Source organism: Rhinolophus sinicus, chromosome 2 (assembly GCF_057876585.1).
Source record: "Rhinolophus sinicus isolate RSI-liver-muscle chromosome 2, RSI-T2T, whole genome shotgun sequence".
Classification (NCBI taxonomy): domain Eukaryota; kingdom Metazoa; phylum Chordata; class Mammalia; order Chiroptera; family Rhinolophidae; genus Rhinolophus; species Rhinolophus sinicus.
In genome coordinates, this window is record NC_142502.1 from 180856049 (window position 1) to 180876962 (window position 20914).

General features: G+C 42.1%; 2 long non-coding RNA genes across 2 annotated transcripts in view; one reads left to right on the forward strand and one right to left on the reverse strand.

Annotated features, from left to right (window-relative positions):
- The window catches only part of LOC148758966 (uncharacterized), a 385483-nt gene that overhangs the window by 39809 nt on the left and 324760 nt on the right, over positions 1-20914 (reverse strand). The window lies entirely within an intron of this gene.
- On the forward strand, positions 3121-15749 carry LOC148758967 (uncharacterized). The gene is made up of 4 exons (XR_016019885.1): positions 3121-3541; positions 7207-7286; positions 10406-10488; positions 12816-15749. It is a non-coding gene; the product is annotated as an uncharacterized LOC148758967 (long non-coding RNA).

Consider the following 20914-nt stretch of genomic DNA (forward strand, 5'->3'; position numbering starts at 1 on the left):
TGGCTTTTTCCAGGAGTGCCATTCTCCTGGCATCTCCAAGTGCTTATCAGCCTGGAACCTTTCTGAGCCCTGTCCTGTTGGGGTTTTTTGGAGGCTTCATTACCTCGATGTCATTGATTAAGTCATTGGCCATTAGTGATTGAACTCAATCTTCAGCCCCATCCCTCTCCCTGGATTGCAGGGTGTGGTGCTGAAAGTCCTAACACTCTATTCAATGTTTGTTCCCCTGGCAACCAGCCCCCATCCTTAGGTGTTTCCCAAAAGTCACCTCATTAACATAAACCCTGTTTTGCTAGAAAGAAACTTGTTATAATTCACAAGATACCCATCTCAGCTTTATGATGCTGAAGCAATTTTAGGAACTGAGGACAAGACACAAAATACAGCAGGTCCTCAAATAACATTATTTCATTGAACGTAGGAATGCAACTGCTCTATATATCAATTAGCCTATGGTAAAATTGGTTTTGTTATACGGTGTTTCTCTCAAAGGCACAGACCCTATTGAGAATGCGAAGTGAGGACTTACTGTATTTTAGCAAACGATGCTCCCACTGCTCTGATCTTTAGGAAATTCCAAGGGTTTGAGGAGCTATGAGCCAGGAAACAGGGATGACAACCAAATATATATGAGAAATGTATTTTGGTCATCTGAATGACCAATTATACATTTCTTACAAATCACAATGTTATAGACACCATCATTTCTGTATACCACCACTATAAACTATTCCCTACTGACACACTCTTTAAACCTACAGATTAGTCTTGAACAATGAGCCACCTCTTTCCTTCATGCCATTCAAAAGGCTTTTTTTGTTGTTGTTGTTCCTTCTTTTATTTCTGCCCTGCCCCTTCCTGGAATGAACAACTAAGGCTCTAGGCAAATCAGACAATAATTTGAGTGTGCTATTCTCTGAGTCCTCCCTACTTTTCCACCCAATAGACCTTTGTTCTTGCTCTTTCCATTACCAGAATTGTTTTCCCCTACCCCATGTCCCCCTGTCCAGTTACCACCAATCCTTCAAGTTGAGCTTAAGTATCCCTTTCCCGTGAAATCTTCCATAATTGTCATCAAAGGGAAATCCTTGGATCTCTCATATACACTCCCCACCTCTTTTCTTATACATACGTAACATGCTAGCTCTCTTAACATTATTTGGATCTACAATGAAACATGATTCATTGACCATATGTTTTGATTTACTCTCCTCCAACAAAAATGATCATTAAGGGGAGAAAAAGACACGTATAAACCCACAATGACAAAGAGAACAGGAAGGGGAAATATTAAACCGATAATAGATTTAAATAAGATTTTTGTAGCTGAAAATAGAATTAAAAAGTTGCATGGAGGAGGAAGATCATCTCTCTGTCTGTTCTTTTAAGACCAAGAAAAATGAAGAGATGATAATCTCTCTTTTTCTGTTCTTTTAAGGGCACTGATCCCATTCATGAGGGCTCCACCCTCATGATCTACTCACCCCAAAGGTCCTATCTTCAAATACCATACAATAGGGAGTAGGGCTCAACATATGGATTTGGGGGGGACACAAACATCCGGGCCACAACACATGATATTACTGGGATTTTAGAAGTAATGGTGATAGACATTTGATACATTGGATAGAGACTGGCAGACTGAGGAGAGATGAAAAACTGAACTGGGAAGGAAACAGTGCAGTTATTAACACCAGATAAAAAAAGTGAATACAAGCAAGGGAATATTATCGTAGTACATTATTTGGGCTTACAATAAGCAATAGTTACTAAATCATAACAATGTACAAAATTATTACTGATTTTCCTTACATTTTAATACTGCTATATCTGAAGAGTAAAGCAGGGTTTGGCAAACTTTTTCTGTAAAGGGCAAGATAGTAAATATTTTAGGTTTTGTGGGCCACATAGAGTCTCTTTAGCATATTTATGTTTATAGCTCTTTAAAAATGTAAAAATCCTTCTCATTCCAAAGACCATGGAAAAACAAGCTGCTGGCTGGATTTGACACACAGGTAGTATAAAGACCCCTAAGTCCTGGAACGGAGGGAGGAAAGGTTATGTGTGGGTGTTGGTGGCAGTGGTAGATAAGGTGATAAGTCTTCACTTGATAGTAGATACATTTACTAGGTGATGTTTAAATGTATCCATCAGGAAAACTCAGTATAAGTGTATTATTTAAGACAAGACTAGGCATTATGTCCAAAGAGAAACAACTAAAAGACTTGTAATGGTTGCCTCTGAGACTTGAGACCACAGTTAGGGAAAGGAGGATTGCTGTTTGTTTTGTCATCATAGATATGTTAGCATTATTTGATGTTTGTTAAACTTCTGTGCATGCTGATTTCAAGGAAAATTAATTAAAGTACAGGAAGAATTAGTTCTGATCTGGTCTGTGTTCTAGTTGCCCTTGAGACCACAATTCTGTCTTCTAACCGTGGACCAGTAAATGCAGTTTCATGGTCATCTGAGAATTCTGGTCAGTTTAAGGCAATCCTGGTCCCTCCGACCCCTTCAGGAGCTTGGATCAGGAGCCTAGTTTTAAACCCATCACGAGAACTGCCCACAACTGGCTGTTTTGTTATTGTCTTTAAGTAAATGAATGACTATAGCTACAGGAACAAAAAGGAAAAATGGTACTAATCATTGAGAAGAACAAAAGGGTGCAAATTTAAAGCAGAGCACCACCCCTCCACCCAGCAGAGGACACACCAGAGGGCTGGCTTTCTATTCAGCTGCTTCCAGCTCCAGACCCCACCGAGTTCCAGTTCCAGGCAGGAACCACTTGACCTCTGTCCTTTGCTCCTGAAATCCACCTTGCCGCATGACATGGGCCAAGCAGCAGCAAGAGAATATGAAAAGAGAAGTCCTTTCTTCCTTTTGGGGTCTATAAACTTTATTTTTCATCAGAAATAGTTTAGGACAAAAAGAAGCGTTGGAATAAGAAAAAGTTTAGTTCAATCAAGAGCGCTCCTTAAAAATAGGCATTTTGGTTCCATCCCTGCTGCTGTTTGCTTCACAGGAGCCTCTGACTCATTTTCTATTCCTGCCCAGGCTGAGCAAGAATGATGATCTTAGTTAGAGTCATGTCCTCGATAAGCTGTCTCATATCCTCAAAGGTCTGCCAGGCTTCTCTCTCTTCTATCGTCCATGGCTCTGTGAACACTGGGATGAATGGCTCCTGAAAGAAATTACTCAAACTGGCATTTCTATTCCAGAGTGACTTTACATTTGGGTCTTTCAATACTGGATAAGCTTTCAGGTAAATCTCAGTCGGTCGGTTATGCTGGCCTGAATGTATAAACTGCTCTATCCCAGTGGCAGAGCTCCAGTGAGAAGTCCCTGAGAAAAACTCCAGGAGGCCCAAAGCCACATCTGTGGTCTTGCGCCAGAAGCCGGGAAAGCTCAGTGCTCAGACCAGGGCCGGCTCTTTCCCTGGAGAAGTGATTCACCATTCAGCGACTCCCCCAAGAGGCAATTTTCATCAAGAAATCCAGTCTGATACTGACTTTGAGAGCAAAGAAGTGGAGCTGGAATGCAGGTAGATAAAGAGAAGGTAAAAAGACACCTTCTAACTTTACTTGGGAAATGCCCTTATTAATGAATCATTTTCCTAAGATTTCGCTTTTATAAAATTTCGTGGCTGATTCATATTTGTCTCTGGAGTGAGAACTGAGCATTATAATAGTATTGTGTAGCTTTAATACTGGGTGTTATGAACTGAATTGTCCCCCTGCCTCTCGCCACCCCCAATTCATATGTTGAAGCTCTAGCACCCTGTGTGACCATATTTGGAGACAGGGCTTTTAGGAGATAATTAAGGTTAAAGGAGATCCCTAATCCAGTAGGACTGGTATCCTTCTAAGAAGAGGGGGAGACACCAGGAGTGAGCACAGAGAGAGGAAAGGCCCTGTGGGAACAAAGCAAGAAGGCAGCTATCTGCAAGCCCAGGAAAGAGGTCTCACCACAAATCAACTCTGACGGCACCCGATCTTGAACTTCCAACCTCCAGAGCAGTGAGAAAATAAATTTCTGTTATTTAAGTCACCCAGCCTGTGCTATGTTATTAGTGCTAGCTGACTAACACACTGGCGTTTATCATTTTCAAAGTTAATTCCTGTACGTTATTTCAAACTGTTCCTTATAACAGTCCTGAAAGAAGAATACTATTATTATCATCATCATCCGAATTTTACAAACGAGATAGCTGAGTTTGAAGGATCAAGGCAGAGCTCCTGATAGTAGATGCAGGTCTCTTCTAGAAGATGATAACGATTGAACAGTACTCAGCCTCCTTCATCATGGCTCCACCTGTAAATGGCTCCTGAACTTGTTTGCCCCAGGACCTGGGCTCTTCACACAAGAGTGCCATTCAGACAAGACACTGAGACTGGAAGGCCTCCAGGAAAGTGCAGAATTCTTACTTAGCTGGGCGGGCGAGGGCACAATACACTTGCCTCCCTCTAACAGATGAAACCGTGTTCGTTTATCTTCATTCTTTGACAAGCTGAGCTAATCTTAACCGCAGAGGCCTTGACTGCTATTGCCAGTGCAGGGGGCCTAGGAACAAGATGTCAGAGAGGGAATTAGGGAATGGTTCAGGGAGGACAGGCCAAGAAAGAAAATCGCAGAGGGCATCAGAACCACGGGTCTTGACTGAGGAGAAATGCTATTGACAGTTTTTTTGGCACAATGGACAATAACTGATTGTCTCAAAGTATATAAATCAGAAAAATTCTTGGAATAGACAAAAATCTGCACATAGTAGGGCTTCAATTATTATTTGGTAAGGAACAAATTGTCCCTCAAGTGGAATGAATTAAAGGTCCGTGTCCTTCAGAAAATAAGACCTTCCAAATAAGTAGTTGCTTTATAGTAGTTTGCTGGTTTTGCTTTGTTTTGTTTGTGTTTGTTTTTCGTATGTTGCCATAAGCAACAATGTCTTTCCTATAGGGGTTCTCATTTGAACCTCACGTCAATCTTGTAGCATGCGATTACCTCCATTCACAGAGAAGAAAATGGCGTCCCAAGATGGAAACCTCATTCCTCGACACGCCAGGGTTCGTTAGAGGGAGCACCAGATTTTGAACCCAGGTCTCTGATCCCTTGTCTGGGTCATGTTCCCTCTTCTCTTCATGTGGACATTTTTTCTGGATTCCAGGTGATTCCAAACTACGAGTGTTCTCATCCTTCTTCTGTTATTAAAACATGAGAAAATGCAGTGCCTCTCAAGTGTCGCCAGAGCCTTGGAGCTGGGTCACCATGTGCTGGGACTAGAAACTGAGCTAACATGCAGCCAGATATGCCAGCTCTTCATGGTGCATCTGACATGACTGGACAGTAATCACACACTCTGCACAGCAGGTCCTCCTCGAAGAGCGTTTCATCCAACATCATTAAATGAAAACACTGATGAGATGCCACAGAAACTTAACTCTGGTTTATATCAATTAGCCTATGAAAAATGAGTTTGATGATACATCATTTTGCTTTAAGTTACAGACCTAACGATGACATTAAGTGAGGACTTACTGTACTCGTTGCCAAATAAATCGCATCTCTTCTGGGGAAAGCGAGTGGTGACCCAGGCAGGAGCCTAGGTTAGTGGGAAGGATGTGGCCTGACTGAGGTTCGTAGCACGGTGTCCCCAGCCTTTACGGTCTGGCCCCAGCCTGCCTCGTCTCCCCACAGCCACCACACACTCTCCTTTTTGCCACACTGAGCCGAACACATTCTAAGTGATTTACCCCACAGTCCTGGAGCTCAGAAGTGTGAAATGTCTCATAGGCTAAAATCAAGGTGTCAACAGAGTTGGATTTCTTCTGCTAAGTCCCTTTTACCAAGTAAAGATAATGTATTCACAGGATTGGGGAATTAAGCCATGGCCATCTTTGGAGGGAATATTATTCAACCTATCATAATGGGTTAAGGGATAGTTTGATCTATAATCTCACTCTCGGAACCAAATGTATGTCAGACATACAATATGGAAGTTATGGGTTTTGGTGAAATAATTGAAATCATGGCAGTAGGCAAGGTAATTTGGGGGAAGAGTGTAGAGTAAGAAGCTAAAAGAGGTGACAGCTAAGCATTAAGGTTCTCCAACCCCCTAAAGCCAAGTAGAGGAAGAAGAGTAAGGAAGAGAGGCCTGGGAGTTGCATTTACATCTCTGGGCTCCCTTCCTCTCAGAGTTCTCAAGCTCACGTTTTCTATCGGTGACGCTGACTTTTCAGTGGCTGGGTTCTTGTCTGCTTGTCCTGTAGAAGCCCATAGGCTGTCACCCAAAGAGAGCTCGGCGCTGCAGACCCCACCCCACTTCTGTCTGACAATCAATCTCTTGCCCTTGCTTATCTTTCTCTCCATCCACCAGCAAGGTCCTAGACACCCCATTCTTAGACTCAAGGCCCATCCACGGAACAATGAGCCTAAACATACCTCTTGATCCGACCCCCTGGGTTCTTCAGCCCCTGAATGAATGCTGCGACACCCCAGGCCAGAATTTCCAGTCTGCCACATCTGCTGGTTTTGGAACCCTACTTCTTACATAAACTTTAGAGGTTTTAGGAAAAGAGGCATGAAAAAAGAGCCACCTGGTATTATCCTGTTAGCCCTGAAAATACCAGGACCTAAGGTACATGCCTCTGAGGGTTTAGAAAGTCAAGGTTTTGAAAGGAAATCCTGCTTCTGGCTGTGGGGAATAATTCAGGGAAACCATTTGCCCAAGAGGTGGCCCAGTCAGAAACATACAATGGGATTTATAGATGATGTAATACAGAATTGTACACCTGAAATCTATGTAATTTTACTAACAATTGTCACCCCAATAAATTTAATAAAATTAAAAAAAGAAAGAAAGAAAGAAAGAAAGAAAGAAATTATGCTGATGGTAAAAAAAAAAAAAAAAAGAAATGTAAATAATTTTAAGAGCTTTAGATACATTTCTGGATGGTAGGCTGACTAGAGGTCAATGAGGCAATATTTGAAGGGCTAGGGATAGTCCTGATCTTTAAGGAGAGGTCTGGTCTGCAAACTAGTATCCATCTACAATGAGATAAGTACAGAAATTAAGAGTAAGCATCTAGAATGTTGTATACAATTGATGTGGTCATGATACTAAGTGCGTGATCTTTATCTTAGCAACTGTTTTTTATTTATAAAATTATCAGCTCACAACAGAATTGTTTATAATCTGGTTTTTCATCACAGGTGATTTGAGAAGCATAAGCATACAGGACTTCCAAGGCCCATCCCTCAGCAGTTGATCCTTGTGTGGAGGAAATACAAAGGTGATTTGTCCTATGTTTGGGGGTGAGGGTGAGTAAAAGTTAGTAGGGAGTCTGCTGGTTATAATTCAAACTCTAAGAGTTTACTTGGCTGGAATCCATCTTTAGTCTCATGGGAAACTGACTCATCGTTAATGGTAACCCTCATGACATGCCTTTTTTAGCAGGGAAAAGAAAGTAAATGTTCGCTTCTCTCCAGTGTTTCAGAAGGAAGGACGGTTCATTGTTACTGCTGTTTATCGAGTGGCAGAATGAGAATCTGAATCCTGCTTGCCTCAGGGCCTTTGCACATTTGGCTCCTTGCACCTGGCAAGCACATCCTCACCTATCTCCTGTCACCATGATGATTTTTGCACTTCCTTCAGAGGGAAGGTCATGGGTTTATTCTCCTAGACACCCCTGCACTCACTCACGTTCTATATGGCTCTCTGCACTTCACTTGCATAGCAATAGCGGAGCTAACTTCAATTAGCTGTTTAATTTCTGTCTTTCCACTAAATAGTGAGTTTCCTGGGGGCAAAGACCTCATCTATCCTTTTTGCTATTATGCCATCATAGTCTAGCACACTGCCTGGCACATAGTAGGTGTTCAGTATATATGCAAAGCAAAGGAATGGGTGAATAAATAAATGAATGGCTGGATGGATTGATGGATGGATGGATAAGAGTCTCTTCCCTATAATTGGGAAATGGTCTCTGCTCCCACTTTTCTCTCTCTTCTACACATTAATCCTAATCCTGGCTTTACCAACACTGAGAGAAAACAGTCAACAGGCGAAAGATTCTAATCCTTGCTAACAGAGCCTTACACAGTGTTGCCACAGAAAACCACGCATGACACCCCCACCCCGAGCCCCACAATTTCCCCTCTGGAGAGATTCCTAGGGGGTGAGCAGCAGTCGTAATCATTTGCTATCATACAGTAAATTTGCAAGCCTTCGTAATGTACCAATCCAATTTCCTTTGAAAAACATATATCCAGATAGTCTTTAAATCCTGAACGAGATTTTATTTCATTTTGCAGATATTTAAGAAACGCAAAGCAGAAATTGTTAATAACAGAAGGAAGAGTGTGGCCTCTTGTGTAAACCCCAGAGTGCTGTGCTTGTGTATGCGTGCAGTTACTGCCATTGATGATAATAGGACTGAGGTGCATAATGGGTGTTCCTGTAAATTTACCCAGAGGATAATATACCCCTCAGTTTAAAATAGCTGATAAAGTGTGAATAAAGGCCTCTCGTCTTTACCACTTCTCATTTCTATTAAGAAAGGAATCACATAACATTTTAGGGCTCTAAACTAATTAACTGTGCATATGGATTTGGAGAGAACATGCTTTGTGCACAATAGTTTATTCCTGAATTTACATTCATAGGAGGCTGGGGCTGAGAACACTGGATGTGATTGAGCTGCAAGGTGCTGCTCTGATTGGAAGGGGCTGTCTGCTTACCTCTTGGCAAAGGAGAGAACTAGAGAAAAGAGATTAAATCCTTTGAAAGACTTTAAGTGTCTGCCACATTGCCTTAAAAACCTGACCACATGCTGGGTCACCCTGAAACATGCTCTCGTAGTGGTGATTCTGCTGTGAAGACTACTTCTCAGAGACCCGTGATATGAAACTGTGACTATGTTTAGAATGCAAAAATGGGCAAAAAGAGAGAACAAAGAGATTTTGATTGAATCTAAACATATAAAAGATATACATGCTTTCCACTTGTTATGTTGTTTTTTATTTAGTTTTCACCTCCTTCTTGATGTTTACCAGTACCCTTCTGGCTAATGTCGACATTAGCTGATGTTTGGTTTTTAGCTGTGACATATATAATTAACAAACAAGATAAATATACGCTTTGCCATTCTGATATAAGTGGTGTAATTAGATATTTTTTTTTAACATTCCTTCCTTAGAGAGATATTCACCATCAGCAAAAGGATAATTAAAACAACAAACTGATACATTTCCAGAAAAAAAAACAAAAGAAACAATTTCTATAAAAGCCACTAATTCTAAACCAGAGAAATTATTTGATCTAAACACTTAGTAAGCACTCAATGGAGTTGAGTTCAATTAAATGGAATTGAGTTGAAAATGCAAAGAAATCATTCATATTCAATTCAAAGTGTTGCTTTTCAAATATCAGGAAGTTGGAAGCTACTCTTTTCATTCACAATTTCCGTGTAGTTTGGGGGGAAAAGTATTTCTCTTCTGTTATTTCTTCTTTCCTGTGTAATTAGATGAAGCTTATGTAGTTTTGGTAACAGTCTCTTTTGACTTTTTAAATTGCATGAACAATATAAGGCAGATAGACTTTTTCAAGAGAGGGATAAAAAAAATTAAAACAAAACAAAAACTCCACAAAACTTTGCATTTCCAGTAGGGCCGTGAGTAACCGAGCGGCTTCAAAATCAGCGGGCTCCATCACCACTCAATGGTGGAATTGCATAGTCTCCACTTAGCAATTTCACTTCTCTGACTTTTCCTTCTCCCCGCAACCTCAAATCTCCAACCTCATTTTTTTTTCTCTCTCTCTGTTGCTGTTCCAGATGTCCCCTGATACTTATTGAATTTAGGGCAAATGAAGTAAATCTCAAGTACTTCCAGCTTGAAGGCGACTTGTTTTACCCCTGCTGAATAATTTGGTGCCTTTGCGACTCACAGTTTAGGTTAAGCAACATGTGACTGCAAGGCATGTCTGTAAAAATGTCCACGGAGCAAGAAGGAGACTCATAATATTGCTTTTTCAAAGTGCAATAAAACGCCCAAATCTACCAAGAGCTAGTGGGCCCTTGCACATGACAATTAAACATTAACAGGCCCAAGGCCCTGGGAGCAGGGCCCTGCAACCCTTTGAAGCCCTGTTTGCCAATTAAACACCGGCTGACATTAGCGTCAAGGTGGCAGGGATCCAAAGCAGAGATAGGAACGTCAACCACTTCAGGGGCGTTCATTAGCTCCCCAGACATTCCTGGCGTGGCCTGTTTCTTTACTATTGCCAAATCCACACCCTGCTCGGGAACTCAGGGGCTCTGAGAAAGTTTACTCAGATAAGCTTATTATGGAAATAGCACTTTGTCACCGTTTACTGCTCACTCCTTGTTCAATTATCTTTTATCTGTTTCAGAGTATTTGCCAGCTCTCTCAAGGTTCCCGGGGATGAAGACTTGCACTGGAAAGCCTCTCTCGCCGGGGCTGTGGTGGGGGAAGGTGAGGTACCACTCCGTGCTTGCCTTTCAGGTCCAGGAATGCCTGGCTCTCTCTAGAACACTGGAAACTGTGAAGAGACCACTAGTAAGAGAGTTTGTAATTCTGACCATGGCGAAAACTGCCCACCCTTGAAACAGACAGCTAGGCGCTCTGTGGCCACACAGCTAGCAGAAATAGAGAAGAAGTGAGATTTTAATTATAATAGTGTTTATTGTTGTCTATTACCAAGGTGGAGTGCTGAGCAGAGAATTTTACTCACGTCCCATCGTACAGAGGAGGTGCTCTCTCTCCTCCCTTCTCCATAGCTATGAAACCAGCCTGAGGGCTTTATTGATGAGCCTTAGTCAAATCCGATCCCCTCCTCCACTTACTGAGTCTGTTATTATTGTGAAGTGCCTCTTTTGTATTCCAGTGTCCTCAAACTTCGAGATTTCTCTATGGTGAACTCATCTCAGATATCAGGACACAGGTTGTGTTTTTCACTGTTGTGTTGGTTTTATAATATGCCCACCAATTGTTTGATACTCCTCCCAACGAGAGGTGGAGCTTAATTCCCCACCTAGTGAGTGTGGCTGAACTTACTGACTGACTTCTAACAAACAGAACGGTAGAGCTCATGGATGTGACTTCTAGGTGTGGGTCATACAAACATGGCAGCTCCACCTTGCTCTGTCATATCACTGGCCCTGGTGGAAGCTGCCATGTCATGACGAGATTCGAGAAGCACTATGGCGAAGTCCATGTGAGGAGAAATTGAGCTATCCTGCCAACGACCAGCAAAGAAATGAGGCCTCCTGGCAAAAACCATGTGAGTGAGCTCAGATACACATCTTACCGCTCCAGTCAAGACTTGGCCCAGTTGACAGCTTCTCTGTAACCTCAGCTGAACCAGGACCACACCGCTGATCTGCTCCTGAATTCCTGACCTACAGAAACTGTGCAATAATGTCGATTGTTTAAGACACTATTGGGGGTAATTAGCTACGTAGCAATAGATAACCAACATTCCTGCCTCAACTCGTTGCTGAGAACTTGCTGAAAGATCCCACGGCAGAGAGTCAGGAGACCTGCATTCTGCTATCAGCTTCCTTATTTACAGGCTGTGTGAGGTTTGAAAATTTTACCTGCCTGCTCTGGACTTCAGATTCGTCTCGGGAAACTTGCCCTTCTTTCCTCTTACAGTTGATATGAGAGTCAGGTGCAACATTTTGGGAAACCGAAAGTTCTCTGATATAATCACGCAGAATTTCAGCACCTTAAAACAGTCCAACGCCATCCCTTCTCTCTGCCGCAGTCCCAAACCACACATGTCACGCATACAGGGCAGGGACAGTGTCCCCTTTCCTTCATCAGTTGCCTTGTCTTGTTCATGCCTGGGAGGATCAGAGAAGTGCTAAGTTCATAGTAAAGATGGACGGGGAAGGTACCACACTGGCCCCAACTGGAATGACTACTGTAACCAAACCCTCAGAGAAGAAGATGACCACACAGTTCCCCTGAATGGGCAGAAGATGCAGAAACACCAACCAGTCTACATGCAAGTTGGCATTGCTCATCTGGGTGAAAACAAAAGCTGTCTGGTCTCTTAACAATGATGATCTCTTTAGCCTATTTGACACAAACTGTTTTCATTTTGTCCACTCTCCATCAGCCAGAACATCCACACCGCCTTCAGCCAAGACGTCAGCTAGCCAGACACATCAGCACCAAATACATGCACTCAAAAGATGCATGAAGCAATCATGTCAGGTTCTGAGGAATGCTCCAGGCTGAGGATGCTGTCAGACCTGCCCCCACCTTCTTCTCTTTGGTCTAGCTCCCCGTCTTGCCTTCATGCTCCAGCCGAATTCATCTTTCTCCACAAATGAGGCACCCTCACTTTTTTCCTGTTTAGAATGCCCTCTCCCTATTCTCATTGTGTAAAACAAATTTATGCACATAATGCACTCACTTAGTTGCCTACAGCACAATGTCATCCTGGACCTTCTTCTTTCTAACGGAACCCACATTATTTTCAGAAAGTCACCCTCCTCTGCCCCCCCAAGACCACTCCATCTCCAGCTACAAGAGTAAATCCTAATTGATACAAGCCAGTCAGGGTAATGCCTCTCCCCTTGCCAGCGATTGCTTTAGTATTAGACATGTGATGTAATTCTGGCCAATGAGCTGTAAGGGAAAACCTGCTTGGGGGATTCTGGGAATGTTTTCCTTGTTCCTAAGAAGGGAACAAAGAAAGAGATGGTCCTATTCTTTCTCTGTGTGCTTTTTTGTTGTTGTTGTTGTTTTTGTTTTTGTTTTATTTTGTTTTTGTTTGTTTGTTTGTTTAGGTCCTTCCTGGATTTGGCTCCTGGAACTGCTATGTCATAGTGCTACAATCCAAAGCTCAGGAAGACACCACTGAGAGTAACTGCAGAGAAGCAGAGCTGGAGCTCTGGCAGCAAGACGCCTTGAGCCTACTTTTCTGATGCATCCTTATTACCTGAAATAATTGCTTCACTTTCAAAGCCAGTTTGAGTCAGGCTGTTCTGCTCTAGATAAACCAGGCTTCAGGGCCAGGGCATACCCCTCCTCCTCCAAGATGCCTTCATGGACATGCCCACTCTTCAAGGCTCTTTTCACCTTAGAGTTCTGGTGCCACTGTCGGGGTTGGCAGCTCCATTTGTGGTCATTGAACTTACATGGCTCTGTGCCATCATTCAACTTTCAGTGCATTGCACCCTCAGCTACCATGAGCATCCACCACACTGAGAGCCTTGAGGAGAGTGTGCAGGTTACCAATGTCTCTCTTCCCCATACCACCACCCATCCTGAACATGGGTAGGTTCATTCAAGCCCCAAAGTTCCTGCTGAACCTTTCCTAAGCCAATGGGTACTATCCCATAGCTTAGAAAGGCACATCAGTGATTCCTTACATGATAAATAATATTTGTTCTAAGGTATTGCATCTCTATCTATTTAAAGAAGCAGCTATCATTTTAAAAACATCTGACCCATATCAATCACCTCATTGTACATAGGTGAATCCAGTAGAGAAAGCCACTTAGTGTCTTTTCAAAGCCATTACTGGTGTTTTCCTTTTCTTAAATATGTGATTTGGAAATTATGAAACCTACCTCAAATGTGATAAGAATGGAACAAGACAATGCATGGCTAACCCTAGCATAGTGCAATCGTATATTACTAGTCAGAGCTAAATGATAGCAGGGCTTCTATAGGATGCATAACACTTGGATAAAACATGCTGGGCCAGATCCAGCCAAATCAATTGAAAGAGAGAACCTATTCATAGGAATTACTACCAAGCAATGAACCATCCAGGCCTTTACCAAGAAGAGAGATTAATAGTGGTTAGTGACTGAGACTTTAGTAGAAGACATAAAAGGCCGACATGTATCACTGTCCTCATTTTTTTCCCCTTTCTTCTGCCTCCCCCCAGGCCCACTCTGATTCAAGCCATTGTTTCTCAGTCTAGTTGTGTATGACAAAACTCCACACAGCAGTCCTGTGGCAGCACTCAGCAGCCCATGGCAGCTCACGCCAACCTCGGCTGCTCATGGCAGCCCAGCTCCAGTGAGAGCTGTTGTTCACAATCTTAGCTGTAGAGGGCGCAGCTCACTGGCCCATGTGGGAATCAAAGTGGCCACCTTGGCATTAGAAGCATGGCGCTCCAACCACCTGAGCCACCGGGCCAGCCCACTGATAGCCCCAAGTGGTGGTTCTACTGTTATGATCAGATAATGCCATAAAATGCCTATAACCTAGAAATCTAAGTTTTCTTCCATTTAGGGCCAGAATGGAAATATGTCATTGTTTAACCATGGTTGAGTCCTGGTCTGTACTCTTCATTATCTAAAATAGAAATTTCCTTGAGCCAAGGAAGAGAGAAGGGTCTTACATGGATGAAACTCATCACTACTGGCCATAAGTGGCACACTCCCCCAATCTTTCAAGTTTCAAAAGAGTGAGAACACTTAGAAAGGACCTTTTTGCTTAAATTGCAATTAGTATTGGTATTGAATTCAATCCTGTGACCAATATCCCCAACTTCCTTTCCTCTCCCCCATCAAAAGCAATTCTATGATTACCCAACTGTGAACCAGAAAGAATTGTTCCTATTGGTTGTGCTTAAAATCTGCGCGTTGGAGACCAAGACTGAAGTTAAGGCTTGATTTCCGCAACACCATGTCATTTCTCTCAGAACAAACTCTATAATTTCAGATTGAACAAGAAACCCAATGGGTAAAAAGGACCTTCATTGCTCACATTGGTCAGGAAGACTTTCACAGGACTGTGGGGCCTCACATAGCCCTCGATTGTGAGGTTCTGGGAGACAGCTACAGGTCTGCTTCACGCCTGCAGATTGTGAGGTTCTAGGACACAGACACAGGTCTGCTTCACGCCTACAGATTGTGAGGTTCTGGGACACAGACACAGGTCTGCTTCATCCTGACTCTACACCACATACCTCGGCGTGCTTGACCACATGTTCTCAGAAAAGGCTTGTGTGAATTAAAGGGTTGTAGCTCTCTCTGATCTGTCTTTCCCTTTCACAAGGCCAAGGTGACGTCTAGTGTTTAATCGCTTAGCTAAATAAATTTAGAAGTGGTAGGTCTCATAGGAATTTGAAGCAAAATTAGAAACATTCTGAAATATGCATAAACTTCAGATGTTTCTCTTTAGCTGTATTACTTTTGAATATTTTATGGGAATGAATTACTCACTGAGAGTGGAGAGAGAAAACATGTTAAGTGTTTCTTCCCATTGAGTGATATTTAAATATATTGAAGATGCCCAAATATGTGTGTATGCCAACATACTTCTGAATTAGTTGTTCGAGGGACTACTTAAAAAATGTAAAAAATTAAAAAAAAAAAAAACACTATTAAGAATGTACTGGACAGGGCGGACAGGTGGCTCAGTTGGTTAGAGCGCGAGCTCTGGGCAACAGGGCTGCCGGTTCGATTCCCACATGGGCCAGCGAGCTGCGCCCTCCGCAACTAGAATGAAGTCACTGAGCTGCCGCTCAGCTCCCGGGTGGCCAGTTGGTTGGAGTGTGGGCTCTCAACCAGAAGGCTGCTGGTTCGACTCCTCAACGGCTGTGCCCCCTGCAACTAACAACGGTAACTGGACCTGGAGCTGAGCTGCGCCCTCCACAACTAAGATTGAAAGGACAACTTGACTTGGAAAAAGACTTGGAAGTACACACTGTTCCCAAATAAAGTCCTGTTCCCCTTCCCAATAAAATCTTTAAAAAAAAAAAAAAAAAAAAAAAAAAAGAATGTACTGGGCAAAAATATTTGGGAACCCTGTGGAAATAAAGTACATATTCAATTTATAGACTCATCACATTTTATAACCAAATGGCAGTACTTACAGCTGAGAAGGAATATTACAAAACCCTGTATTATGGTGTTTCTTACCTTCACTTTGCCAAGAAAAACACTGAAGCAAGACTTAAACTTTATTACTGATAACAGTTCATGAAAAAATTCTATGTATTTGAGCCTCTAGTGCAAAATTAAAAAACTTAGAAAATTCACAAATATTGTTTTCTTACTACGATAATGTTGGTCAAACATCACAGCTCAAAACAAGACTCTCGGGGAGTCTTTCCTAAAACCATGTTAAATCCAACCCCATTTGTTACCTACCCCTGCCCCACGGGGCTGGGTGATGCTTTTACTGTTTGCTGCCATCTGCTCCAAGGCAGTTCTCCTTTTTTCCATTAAAATGTTAGTTGAGTCTTGCATCAGTATCACATAGTTAATTTTAGAAGTTTTAATACCTGGGAGGGAAATTCCTCCATACCTTTTTACTTAAAAATAACAATTTAAAATAAAACAAAAAAACACAAATTTTTAAATTATCTGTCTTTCAGATGAATTAACAAATTATCAAGATTTTTGAAACCTCTATGGAGTATTTGACATTGATATTGTATTCAATCTGTAAATCAGTTTGGGAAGAATTGATATCTCTATGATATGATCATATTTTCCCCATTCATTTGGGTCTTCTTTTATATCAGTCAATAAAATTTTGTTTCTTTTGGGAGAGGCTTTCACACATTTCTTATTTAGGGTACTATTGGGTATTTTATGTCATTTTTGATTATGAATCAATGGATTTCTTATTATAGCATCTGTTTACTACTGAAATATAGGATTTTCATATAATATTGATATTAGATAATTTGCCTCATAATAATTTAAAAGAAACATTGATTAGTTATCTTAGATTTTTTAGGTAAATAATTGTATTGCCAATTGATGGGAGCATTGTGCCCCTCCCAACTCAATCTTCTCTTAATTCTGCTTCATAGGCTGTTGTGCTGATTGGATCTGCCTAATTCTCTCTGTCCCCATCCCCATCACCACTCTCGTCTTCACTGAGACCATAGCTTCCTAGCACGTCTACACTCCTGCCCACTGACAGGATTCTAGTCTACTCTCAGCACTGCTGTTTGGACAATCTTTCCAATATGACATGACCATGCCACCTGATCATAAAACAGCATCTTTCTGCTTCTCTCCTTAAAGACACAGCTCTCTACTGCAGCCTACAATTCCTGTCAGCTGTTCCATACTTATCTCACCAGCCTCAGTTCACACCAACCCTACCTCTTCAAGCTCCAGCCCCACTCGCCTTTGGCCCCTCCTACCACAGGTCACTTCTATTCACTGTTCCACGTACCCCTCTTCACTTAATAAACTCCTTACATCTTTCCTCCTGTGCTCTATACTCATCTCTCTGGGAAGCCTGTCCTCTATGTTAAATGTCCAAATTACATGTGCTGAAAGCACACAAGGAGCCCTCCTTTGCAGCCCTCCTCTTCCAGTAGTAAAATTTTACATGCTGCGCGCGATTGTTTAATGAGTATCTATCTATCCCCCTTACAGACTGCAAGCTCCATGAGGCCAGGTACCATACCTATATTTGCAAACCATTTTATCCTCAACACTTAGCACAATACCTGCCACATCATAAGCCAGACTGATTAAACATAATGAAAAACATCTGCAAAAAGAAGGTACGTAGTAATTGTGATAGAGGGCGTTGCCATTCTACTCCTGATTTTAGAAAGAATGCCCACAGCATTTCACCATTTAGTATGTTTGCAGTCAGCTGCTGATTTTACCATATTCTTTTTCATGTTAAGGAACTCGCCTTCATTTCCTAAATCACTGCCTCACCACAGGGGTGTAGGTTGAAGATCCGTCTCAGGTCTCCACTCCCAGGTCTCTTTTCTGTCCCAATACTCATTTATGATGTTTTGCTTCAGATACTTACACCTCTCAGGAGGCAGTCTTCTGCTGCTAGTCTCCTTCTGCCACCTGACTTTTGTCTTCTAATAATCATATTTTACCAGATGTTAAATGGAAGCTTTTGATGAGGGGGTTGGAGAGCAGTAACACCGCCAAGGAGTCACCTTTTAAAAGTGGATTACCTCAAAAAAGAGCAACAGGAAATGGCTGTGTAGACTTCTGGTGTGCAGCCACTGGGGTTTCAGAACCTCATGGGACAGCCCATGGGGAGGACACAGCAGTGCCCCAACTTCTCCCAGGATAGCTGCATCGATGGCTTTCAACGGGCAACGTCAGCCATTACAAACCATAATTCTCAGCGTATCTGAGGGTTGTATTTGATGGAATTTCTTCCCAGAGTCTCCAGGAGTGTCACTGCCTTTTTAGTCTGAGCTGCTGTTAGGTAGCCTTTTGGAGCAGCGGTTTTTAAAATAATATTTAGAACCATGAATGCACCCCCCCCCCCTTAAATAAGATGAGCACACAGTGTGATTGGCTTTCAAATAACCAATGGCTGCTCTCTGAAGAGTAGGCATTGATGACGGAAAAGAGAAAGAATGAAATCTCTGGAAAGCTGGGACTTGAGCCTGGGGAGGGAGGAAATGTGGGAAACTGGCATCACAGACAACTATTCAGCTCTGGAATTCTTCAAATCAGGGACTGGAGTATAACCTCAAACTCTCTGATCTCCAGGACTTATCAGTGGCTCTTTTATGGAAAATAAATAATCCAGACTGTCGTGAGATACAAGGTCCATTCCATTAAAACTCTTGTTGCACCCAACTATGAGAAAACTGTGTTCCCAGAAAACATCACGTTGGCCCTCATCCTCGTCGATCCTGTGAGGATCACTTGGCATTATAACAGTGGTCGACTCCAAGAGACCTCACATTCTTTCTGTGATACTTATGATAAAAAAATCTTATGGTGAACTTGGCTCCGAACAACACAGGGCATTGTCTTTATGCGCCCCCGCAGGATAAATTTCTCCTTGTCTCATTTCTAGAGCTTTTTCTGATCAACTGATGTATTTTCGTCCCAAGTGATTGAATTGTGTAACTGAGCACACGTCCCCCTCCATTGGCTACTACTGTGTTTCCCCCAAAATAAGACCGGGTCTTATAAGTTTTGCTCCAAAAAACACTTTAGGGCTTATGTTCAGGGGATGTCATCTTGAAAAATCATGCTAGGACTTATTTTCCAGATAGGTCTTATTTTCGGGGAAAGGTGGTAGGAAATTCAGAGTTTAATCTGCAGCTCAACATAAATGACCAAGCAGGACGTTAGAATATGCAACTGGATATTAGCATTACTCTCCTCATTTTTGTAAGGTTTATTGTGTCAACAATCATATACCTTTAAGAGTGCTTAATTTTTTAAAAATCTTTTTCCATTATTTAAATCTTTGTAAGCTCCCATAGATCTTTTTGGAAAGGGGTTGAATATAAGTAATAAATATAAATAAATTAAGAATCCTCACCTTTGTAGACATCCATAGTATAGCCTCAACTATAATTTTAATTTAGTCGATGTCCAGAAACAACTTATAAAAAAAGAGAGAAAACACCCAAAATCACAAAGACTCATGGCTTTCCAGCTTTGCCTAAACACCCCCGGGGGACGATTCTCACCACTTCCTAGATGACCAGCTCAGAGATTGAACACTGCTGCTTACTTGCCTAATATGTGTGTATAAAAAGCATAGCCCTGTGTCTGGCCAAGGGCTTAATGAATTTTGAAAATAAAAGTGTGCTCTCTGCCACATCAAATCTCAGGCCTCTACAACCATTCCCTTCAGAAGGAAAGCAACATCCAACATTACAGGCTGAACAGATGGGCCAGGCTAGGACTCTAGGTCCAGTAGAAATTTGGCAGTTTTATCTACAAAGCCTTTTTTAAAGGATACATAATTCAAATCTTATAATTCAAATCTCCATGAAAATAAAAACAGGTGGGGAAGACCATTTTAAGCTACTATTCTCCTGTCTTTGTTTATCCAGAAAGAAGATAGCATGTTCCCTTGGCACTGTCTAATGTTCAAGGTCTCTCTGTGTCGTGTAGGCATCCGCAGACATTGACCCATAAATGTTCACAAATAAAATTCCTGCCAAAGAACACTGCTCACCACTCACTTGGTAGATAAAGCCCATCAGACTGCAGCCATGTACTCACTGGACAAACGTTTGTTGACCATCTACTATACTACCTACTATGTGCCAACTCATATACTCTAAGTTGTAAACACAGTTTTAAAGAAGGCTGTACATGTGCTTGCATTTTGACTCATTTACCCTTTGGGAGACTATGGGTTCTACATAAATCAGATGTAGATATTAGGACAAATTTACAAATACAGTCTCTGCAGTAGGATGTAGAGGTGCCGGGGAGATAGAGTTCCATCCCAGGGTGTATTAGTCATGACAACTAGACTTGCTGCTATAAAATTAAACCCAAACTTGAGTTAGCTCCACACAACCATACAGTTACACCTGAGCAGATATTGGCTCAACAAAGTCGAAGACTGTTTCCAGCTCAAGATGACAGTCTTGGGAAAGTAAATAAGTCAGTAGGGTTTCTCTCTTTCACTTGGTCATCCTGTGACCTGGAACTTCTTCCAAATTGTGGCCCTACTATCCTCAGGGCCTCATCATCATCTGAGATCAGCTGGCACATGAGGAAAGTATGAGGGTGCTCATGCCAGAGGGTTGTATGGGCCAAGTCAGCGCACATTCTGCCTATATTTCCTCAGCTATAGCTCAGGTGTCCACACCTAACTGCAAAGGGGACTGGGAAATGGAGTCCAGCTGCGTCCAGGAAGAAGAGAAAAATGATTTTGATGAACAGCTAGCAATCTCTGTTCACAGAAAGAAAAAACAGCTCCAATAGGTGGATGTTGAAGGAAGACACATTTGAGCTCATCAAAAGGCCAACCCTCTGAATGTTAAAAGTCTGACAGTCCAACACTTTGTGATATGAGAAGATCCGTATCGTTCATCAAACCAAGATGAGATGTCCACATGGCAGGGCTGCCGCAAACATCATTTCAGCCTTGGGTACTGATTTTAGGGCCAATATTAGGCTCATAATCACCTGTGGTACAAAGAGCCTGTTTTTAATAAAAT